The 9,552-nt window shown below is 40.0% G+C and overlaps 1 non-coding gene across 1 annotated transcript; it reads right to left on the bottom strand.

Moving 5' to 3' along the window:
• Positions 1 to 767: 767 nt before the first annotated feature.
• Positions 768 to 871, bottom strand: LOC136332455 (small nucleolar RNA U13). Its single transcript, XR_010730715.1, has one exon. It is a non-coding gene; the product is annotated as a small nucleolar RNA U13 (small nucleolar RNA).
• Between the last annotated feature and the right edge of the window lie 8,681 nt (positions 872 to 9,552).

The following is a 9,552-nucleotide window of genomic DNA, read 5'->3' as shown; positions in this document are numbered from 1 at the left end:
GGCGCTGGGGATGGCTCCTTGGCCTCTGCCCCAGGCGCTAGAGTGGCTCTGGTCGCAACAGAGCGACGCTGCGAGGGGCAGAGCATCGCCCCCTGGTGGGCAGAGCATCGCCCCCTGGTGGGCGTGCTGGGTGGATCCCGGTCGGGCACATGCGGGAGTCTGTCTGTCTCTCCCCGTTTCCAGCTTCAGAAAAATACAAAAAAAAAAAAATTTGAGTATTGACTCCTCTCCTCATTCAAGTGTTCATTCTTCTCTTCAGCTTCCTTTGCTGGCTTTTTTTTCTCTCTCTCTCTTTCTCTTTGCCTCCATTTTCTCTGTACTGCAAAATTCCAAGTTTCTGTGGCAAAAAAAAAAAAAAGAAAAGAAAAGAAGGAATGAAATAGGAAAGGAGAATGAGTATGTGCTCAGGATTACAGGAAAAACCATTTATCTTCCTTAAGCTCTGGTTCTATAGAATATCTATATAATCCTGAAAAAATTATCACAAAATATGGCAGAGAGGGAGGCTTAGGAAAGAGAAGTCCACCATTATAAATTTGAGTTTTGAAGCATTTAAAACACTCCTAGTCATTTATTGCATCCCCATCCATTCCCCCACCTAGCTTCGATATTACATAAAAGCACATAGGAAGCTTTGAATGCCAGAGGTCAGAAGAGTGTGCATGAAAAAGATGACTAAGGACAGCATCTTGCCAATGACCCAAAAGCCAGTGATTAAGATGGATGGGCTGTGCCCCCAAACATTTTTCTTTTCTTTTCTTTTTTCACGTCAGACGGGTATTGTGCCAACATCATAACAAGTTTTGAGGGAGGCACATATCACACAAGAGCGTGAACACCCAATCATCACTCTTATGAACCGAAAAAGGACCTGCCCCCAAACATTCTGATGAGAAGTGTGGCTTCCGAGATGATTTGAAAAATGTGTGAAGAATGTTTATCTTTAGACATAGTCATAATCAGTGCTGGCATTACAGTGACTAAGAAGGCTCCACTATGTACCCAGGAAAACAAATCAGTACATCAAGTAATTAATGTACACTCTTCATCCATGAGTAAAATATAAAATAACACAAAATATACAAACAAAAATACTATAAATAATCATAATAAAGATATCTTGAAGATATTATTATTATTATTATTATTTATAATTTTATTTTTTTAATGGGGTGACATCAATAAATCAGGATACATATATTCAAAGATAACAAGTCCAGGTTATCTTGTCGTTCAATTATGTTGCATACCCACCACCCAAAGTCAGATTGTCCTCCGTCACCCTCTATCTTGTTCTCTCTGTGCCCCTCCCCCTCCCCCTTTCCCTCCCCCATTCCCCCCTCCCCCCCGTAACCACCACACTCTTATCAATGTCTCTTAGTTTCACTATTATGTCCCACCTACGTATGGAATAATACAGTTCCTGTTTTTTTCTGATTTACTTATTTCGCTTCATATCATGTTATCAAGATCCCACCATTTTGCTGTAAATGTTCCGATGTCATCATTTCTTATGGCTGAGTAGTATTCCATAGTGTATATGTGCCACATCTTCTTTATCCAGTCATCTATTGATGGGCTTTTTGGTTGTTTCCATGTCCTGGCCACTGTGAACAATGCTGCAATAAACATGGGGCTGCATGTGTCTTTACGTATCAATGTTTCTGAGTTTTGGGGATATATACCCAGTAGAGGAATTGCTGGGTCATAAGGTAGTTCTATTTTCAGTTTTTTGAGGAACCACCATACTTTCTTCCATAATGGTTGTACTACTTTACATTCCCACCAACAGTGGATGAGGGTTCCTTTTTCTCCACAGCCTCTCCAACATTTGCTATTACCTGACTTGCTAATAACAGCTAATCGAACAGGTGTGAGGTGCTATCTCATTGCCGTTTTGATTTGCATTTCTCTAATAGCTAAAGAAGATGAGCATCTTTTCATATATCTGTTGGCCATTTGTATTTCTTCCTGGGAGAAGTGTCTATTCATATCCTCTTCCCATTTTTTTATTGGATTGTTTGTTTGTTTGTTGTTGAGTTTTATGAGTTCTTTGTATATTTTGGATATTAAGCCCTTATCTGAGCTGTTGTTTGAAAATATCATTTCCCATTTAGTTGGCTTTCTGTTTATTTTGTTATCAGTTTCTCTTGCTGAGCAAAAACTTCTTAGTCTGATGTAGTCCCATTCATTAATTTTTGCCTTCACTTCTCTTGCCATTGGAGTCAAATTCATAAAATGCTCTTTAAAACCCAGGTCCATGAGTTGAGTACCTATGTCTTCTTCTATGTACTTAATTGTTTCAGGTCTTATGTTTAGATCTTTGATCCATTTTGAGTTAATTTTTATACAGGGGGAGAGATATTATTTTTATTATTAAACTTTTGTGTCTTTTCTGTTTTCTTCTGCCTCCAATCTGCTTCCCAATTCAAGCACTTAGAAAATTATCTGTTTATTGCCTCCAAGTAGCTCTGGGGCAAGGTGAAAAGCAGAAGAGGCTGGCAAGTCTTTTATTCCATTGATTTGAGAGAGATACAGGAATGGAGAGAGGGGAGGGGAAGGAGAGAGAGAAAGAGAAGCATAAGTTCATTATTCCATTTGACTGTTTCGTTTAGTTGTGCACTCACTGGTTGTTTCTCATATGTACCCTGATGGGGAATCGAACCAGCAATGTCGGCACACTAGGAGGACCTGGCCAGGGTCTTACAAGTCCCTTATTATTCTTCCTGGACCGTAGGAGAACATGAAAGGTTTCACGCAGGTTTTGTGAAAGCTGTGAAAGTTTCTATTCTAAACATAGAAAAAGTGTCTTGGTCAGAAATGTAAAGGAAGAAGACTTTCACAAGTTTAGATTCCCTTTGTCCCAGGTTGGTGGCTGAGGAAAGAAGAGGACCGTAGATTCTGAGAGTAAAAGAACCCTGAACCCACTTCTTGCCAGTGTACTAGTGAAGCAGCAAGGCCCAGAGAGAACAAAGCTCTCAACTGGTAAAGTACAACAACCTTAGCATAAAATGTCTAGTTAATTCCAGTAGGTAAAGGTGAACCGGTCATTCCCATAAGTGATATATAAATGATGGTTCTAGCTTGGAAGCAAATCCAACCTGGTTTGAGGATGTATTACATCAGCAAATTGTAGTTTATTGGAAGATTATTGGAAAATTCAAGGATTCAAAAGCAATCTGGGAGCACCTAGTTTCAGAAAGGGAAAGACTAAGGTAATTCTGAGTGTGTTAGTGACCTGAGTAACAGGAAATGTGGGCTTTCTTCGGGGTGCTGACACCAAGTGCATCAACTATGATCTTTTCCCATCCTTGAGTCACTCCTCACAAAATTTAAAGTCCTGGAGGGGTTGGAGGAAACTTGCGCAAATTCCTTGCTCAACTTGTAGCTAAGGAGAATAACTTGTAGCTAAGGATAACTTGTCTGACAGTTGTAGGAAATTGTAGGCTTTGTGGAAAGATTAATCCCCACAGAGAAAAATCAAGGTACTATAACAAAAAATAAATAAAATGAAAGAAAGAATGGATGCCGAGGCCCTGGCCGGTTGGCTCAGCGGTGGAGCGTTGGCCTGGCGTGCGGGGAACCCGGGTTCGATTCCCGGCCAGGGCACATAGGAGAAGCGCCCATTTGCTTCTCCACAACCCCCCCCCTCCTTCCTCTCTGTCTCTCTCTTCCCCTCCCGCAGCCAAGGCTCCATTGGAGCAAAGATGGCCCGGGCGCTGGGGATGGCTCCTTGGCCTCTGCCCCAGGTGCTCGAGTGGCTCTGGTCGTGGCAGAGCGACACCCTGGAGGGGCAGAGCATCGCCCCCTGGTGGGCAGAGCGTCGCCCCTGGTGGGCAGAGCGTCGCCCCTGGTGGGCGTGCCGGGTGGATCCCGGTCGGGCGCATGCGGGAGTCTGTCTGGCTGTCTCTCCCCGTTTCCAGCTTCGGAGAAATACAAAGAAAAAAAAAAAAGAATGGATGCCGGGAAGACATAAATAATACACGCCCACTACAGATGGCCACTTTAGATAAATATAAATCTCATATGCTTGATTACTTTTTAATATATTATTCATTCATGATAATCAATTGGAAGAAGTTGGAGTTCAGTTTGTCTGAGCATCACATTCACTATGGCACCCCCTGCTTACAACTAATCATTGAATCCCTACTCTGTCCAATAAAGTTTCAAATTCCTTCATATTCTTCTTATCCTTGCCTATCCCTCCAGCTTAATCTTCCTTTCCTTCCCTTTAGTTTATGTCCCTATAATCCCATGAGACTTACAGTTTCTTGAACACATTATCCTATTTCATATCCATGAGTATTTACACGTGTGACATCCCTTGCTTAGAATGGCCTTCCCTATTATTTGTCTGCCTGGAGAACTCACTGACCCAATTCAAATACTTCTTTCTGCTTTAAGGATGCTTTTCTGATGCCTTCTTTTCTCTATCATTCTTTCCTCCACCACTTCTCTTCTTCATCTTGGTATCACTACTATATATTATTTTTCTGTGTTGTAATAATTTGTTGATATGTTTCTCTTCCCTACAGATTTATGAGCTTTTGGGACGTAGGTTCTGAACAAATGGTTATTGAATGAACTAGTGAATTTCCCAATAAAAGATCAATATTCACCAACAGCCCACTCTGTTTGGAATCATATATAGAAGGTATAGTAGGGAGTTATGCAGAATGCTTAATAAAGTAGTAGTTCTCTACTAGGAGTAACACATAAAGGATAAAAGATTAATTTCTAGATATTCAATTTTATTTAATTCCTATGTCCACTTATAAGCATAATGCACCATTTTCTGCTGACTTTATTTGCTGATTTTTATTTATCTTCATTTTAGATCTGTAATGGTTAAGTTCATGCTCCAAAATATTATTATATTTGTAATAACCCACTTGATTATACATGATGGATTATTTTATAGTAGCTCCTTAGAATATGGGTGTAGATTGCTTGTGTGTGGATCCTGGTTCTGGTTGGGTGACTCTGGACAATATACATAATCTTTCTGTGCCTCAAATACCTAATCTGTAAAAATGAGGCCCATAATAGTACCCAACACATGGGATTGTTGAGGGGATTAAATGAATCATATAAAGCACTTAGAACATTGCATGGGATGTAAAAAGTGCTAAATAAATGTTAGCCACTATTATCATTGCAATAAACTGTACTCTCTACCATATCACCACAATTTTTTTGGTCATTAAAATAATACAGTGAATGAGAAGTATAATAGAATGTGTGTAAACATGAGTTTATTTTTTTACCAGGATTCAGATTCTTTGGTGATGTACTTATCAGGACTTAAAAAACAATTCAAACATGATCGGTGGTGGCATAATGGCTAGAGTGTCGATGTAGGACATTGAGGACCCATGTTCGAAACCCTGAGGTCTCCAGCTTGAGTGTGGGATCATAGACATGATACCATGGTTGCTGGCTTAAGCCCAAAGGTCACTGGCTTGAGCCCAATATTGCTGGCTTGAGCAAGGGGTCACTGGTTTGGCTGGAGCCCCAGGGTCAAGGCATGTATGAGAAGCAATCAATGAACAACTATGAGTTGATGATGCTTCTCATACGTGCATACGGGAGAGCCCTTCCTGTCTGTCTCTTTCTCTCTTGCTCACTAAAAAGAAAAGAAGGAAGGAAGGAAGGAAGGAAGGAAGGAAGGAAGGAAGGAAGGAAGGAAGGAAGGAAGGAAGGAAGGAAGGAATTCAAAACTACTTCAATAGAGGAACCCTTAAGGAACTGATAGATTAATAGGACAAGCAGGATTAAAACAAGTCTACATCCACCTAGGACTGAATATACTTCTTCACACAAGCACTTAAAAACTGGGAAATTATCAAGTATGATCCCAAAGTGGTTACTTAATTTGAGGTGACTGAGAGAGGAAAGAGGACTGTGTTTCAGTTTGGGAGGAAGGCAGGAGGTAAAAAAAAATCTTGAACTTTGTGAAAAACAATTTTTCTTCACTTAGCTGGAGAACTAGAACTAATTAATGAATCAAGTTAGTTCATGAGTTAGTATTTATATTTTCAGTCAGTCTTATTTGCTGGGATCAGAGTCATAGTTTTACTAATCTGTCATATATCAGAATTCCTAGTCCTGTACTCTAAAACTGACTTTTGTGAAAGAAAATTTAAACAACTTCTCCATTCACCTAAGTTTGTCAGTCTAGCTGAAGTTGGTGCTATATAGAACTGGTTTTCCTGGTTTTCTAAGCATGTTGGTCACTCAGTAAAAGTTACATAATGAGATGTTATAAGCTTGTTCAGGAGTTTCCAAATTGTCACTTTGTTTATATGGGAAGATGCTTAAAAATCTAAACCTATTTCTGTAGTTTTTGTTTAATACAGATTGACTAAGGACATTGTACTTTGATAGTCACGAAAATAAGTACTGGCCCTGAAGTCCAGCATAAAGCTGGGTGATCTTGGTGATAATCAAGCCTTAGGACTACTGAAACCACTAAAATATATTCTCCTTCTCTCAAATCTCTTTTGCTTTTGTTGGGATGTGTATTAATAAATAAAATAAGATTACTGGCTATGGAAAAATAACTGTGTTATTTCAGCATGTTTGGGACAATGTGTGAGGATGCTTTGGAGGGTGAGAAAGAAATGCTACCCTGAAAAAAGCCTTAATTCAAATGGAATTTTGAAGCTAAAGGCTTCGACAAATGATGGTAAAACAGTAATAATGAATACCTTGGTTTTCAGGTCAGCTAAAATATTCCCCTATGACTTTATCTCTACTACACCAAAGAATCAGAAAGAAACTCCCTTGATTTCCCCAGACTGAAACCTACACACCTACAAAGAACTACACCAACTTTTTCTTACATTTGTTTTCCTTACCCAAGGTTGGTTCCTCTTTCTGTGCTTTGGATTCCACCTTAAATGCCTGTGTGTTTGATTCCTAATGCCCCCTCTGTACTGGATACTTCCCATCAGCTTTCAAAAAGACTCACCCTCCTAACCTCCAAAACACCCTCCTTCAACCCCGCTTCCTCCACTGACTACAATCTTATCTTGGTTTCTATCCCACTACACCCTCCTTGTTTTCCTTTTACTATTCTTTCTCAGTCTTTTAGGTCCCCCTTTAGTCACTCTCTAACTGTTGGAGTTTCTCAAATATCAGTCTTAGACCTATTGTTTTTATGCTATATTCTCCCTAGTCAATGATGTGCATACCAGTTATTATCTATGCACAATGACTCTCAAATGTATACCTCTAGCAAGGACTTCTTTGTGCTCCAGGCCATAGAGCCAACTGTGTACTTGGTAACTCCAGATAGATGCTTAAAAAGCACCTCACACGAAATGTGCAAAATCAAACTCAGGACCTTTCCTCTACCTGAGTACCTGGTTCTTTTTTTACTTTTACCTGTCTCACTATCTATCCATTTTCTAGCTCAGAAATGGGGAATTGTTTTTTCTTTTCTTTTTCCTAATCTCCCATAGCCAATATTTTAGGATGGTAAGTTGTTACCTCCCTGTTTTCTCAGAATTGCCACCACAGTTACAACGCTGAAGACAACAGGCATCTAAGAACCCCCATCACCTAAAGAGAACCAAGGGGTCAATGGGAGGCAGCAGAGCTGGCTTTGCCTCTCTAATCATCAGTCTTTCATCCTTCACGCTGCATCATATTTTTTTTTCAATTTTTAAATCATTTTTATTTTTTAATTACAGCAGATATACCCATTATTTTATTAGTTTCAGGTGCATACCCCAGTGATTACACATTACATAACTTACTAAGTGATCATCCTGATAAATCTCATACCCATTTGATGTCATACATAGTTATTAGACTATTACTGAATATATTCTGTATGCTGTACTTTATATCCCCATGACTATTCTGTAACAATTTGTACTTCCTACTCTCTTCACCTTTTTCGCCCATCCCCCCGGCCCCCGCTCCCATCTGCCGACCGTCAAAATGTTCTCTGTATCTGAATCTGTTTCTGTTCTGCTTGTTTATTTTGTTTTTTAGATTCAATTGTTGATAGATACGTATTTTTCTTAATTTTAATTTATTGTGTTTACAGAGATTCTAGTGTCCTCCCAAATGCATCCAATAGATATGTATTTATTTTATTTTACTGTTCATATTTTTTATCTTTCTTCCTCCTCTTCTCCTCCTCTCCCTCCTCCTCCTCCTCTTCCTCCTTCTTTTACCTCCTCCTTTTTTTTCTTCTTTTTCTTCAAGAGAACCCTTCAACATTTCATATAATATTAATTTGATGGTGATGAACTCCTTTAGCTTTTTTCTTGTTGTCAGGCAGATAAATTATATTTTGCTCACTCTATTAAAGGTGGACAATGCTCTCACATGATACAGCTAAATGCTCTTCTTGCTTGTGAAGGGGCTTGGTTATACTAATGTGTATTGGGAGAGGGCTTTTGCACCAAAAGATTTTAAAAGGAAGAGCTAGGAGGCCATTTGAGGGAGAGTGATCACGTTCTTGTAGAGAGGAAGAGGCCATGGTGTAGCAGGGCAGGGAAGCCACATGGAGGAAGCACCAAAATGGCAGAATGGGGAAGGAGAAGCCAGTTCCTGGAGGAGAAGGAGATGAAGAACAGAGGTGAATAAGACTGGTGAGGAGGAAGCCTTTGATTCTAGGAAAACTCAAATGTGTCAGTAGCTTTGTGAGTGCTGAATGAGTGGGCTTTGGAGCCCAGTGTGTTTGTTTTTATTCACTTGCAAAGTGTGAGTCTAGAATAAAGGAAAATGGCCCACCAGTTTTCAGCTCCATTGTTTCTTTACCGTCTGTCAGAATTAAACGCAAATCTGCAAGAGCCAGGCGGCTGTGATGGTGGCTGTGGATACTGGCTCTACACTTGTCTAGAAAGCTCTGTATCTGTTTGTTTGTTTTTTTTCAAATGATAGCTTTGCTAGGTAGAGTAATATTGGTTGTAGGTCCTGACTTTTCATCACTTTGAATATCTCTTGCCAATCCCTTCTGGCCTGCAAGGTTTTTGTTGAGAAATTAGCTGACAGTCTTATGAGAGCTCCCTTATAGGTAATGTTACATCCCAGGAGACAGACCACAGCAAACCCAAAGTGAATTTTATAAGTTTTATTGCAAACCTGCACAGGGACTGCAGGCAACCCACGCAAGGGAGCACTGCAACCCCGAGCTTCTAAAATGGCTCCTTTTTATAGGGTGGCTATCTAGGATGAGCAAGCATTATGCAGAAGCAGATGTGGCAGTTAGCTATTCACTAGGGAGGTCGTGCACAGCATAGCAACAGGGGGGGGTATAGCTCAGTGGAGAATTTCAAACATAAACTTCTGATAAGGGTCTCTGACTCATAGAATGCAGGATGTTGGGTCTACATTTCTAATGGTTGTTTATCTTTTTTTTTTTCCTCTAGCCATGTACTGGATGTACTCAGTTTTCATGACTGGTGGCCTGAACTGCTTGTCCTAAGATGTCACATTCCCCCGTTTTCTTCTTACTAGTTCAAATCATTGAACTTAGAGAGCCAAGGGGATGAAGAGAATAAATTCTCATACTGATTTCTTTCTGCCTTG

This window comes from Saccopteryx bilineata, chromosome 3 (genome assembly GCF_036850765.1).
Source record: "Saccopteryx bilineata isolate mSacBil1 chromosome 3, mSacBil1_pri_phased_curated, whole genome shotgun sequence".
Lineage (NCBI taxonomy): Eukaryota > Metazoa > Chordata > Mammalia > Chiroptera > Emballonuridae > Saccopteryx > Saccopteryx bilineata.
The sequence above is the reverse complement of the archived record's forward strand: the minus strand, read 5'-3'. Positions and strand labels throughout refer to the sequence as shown.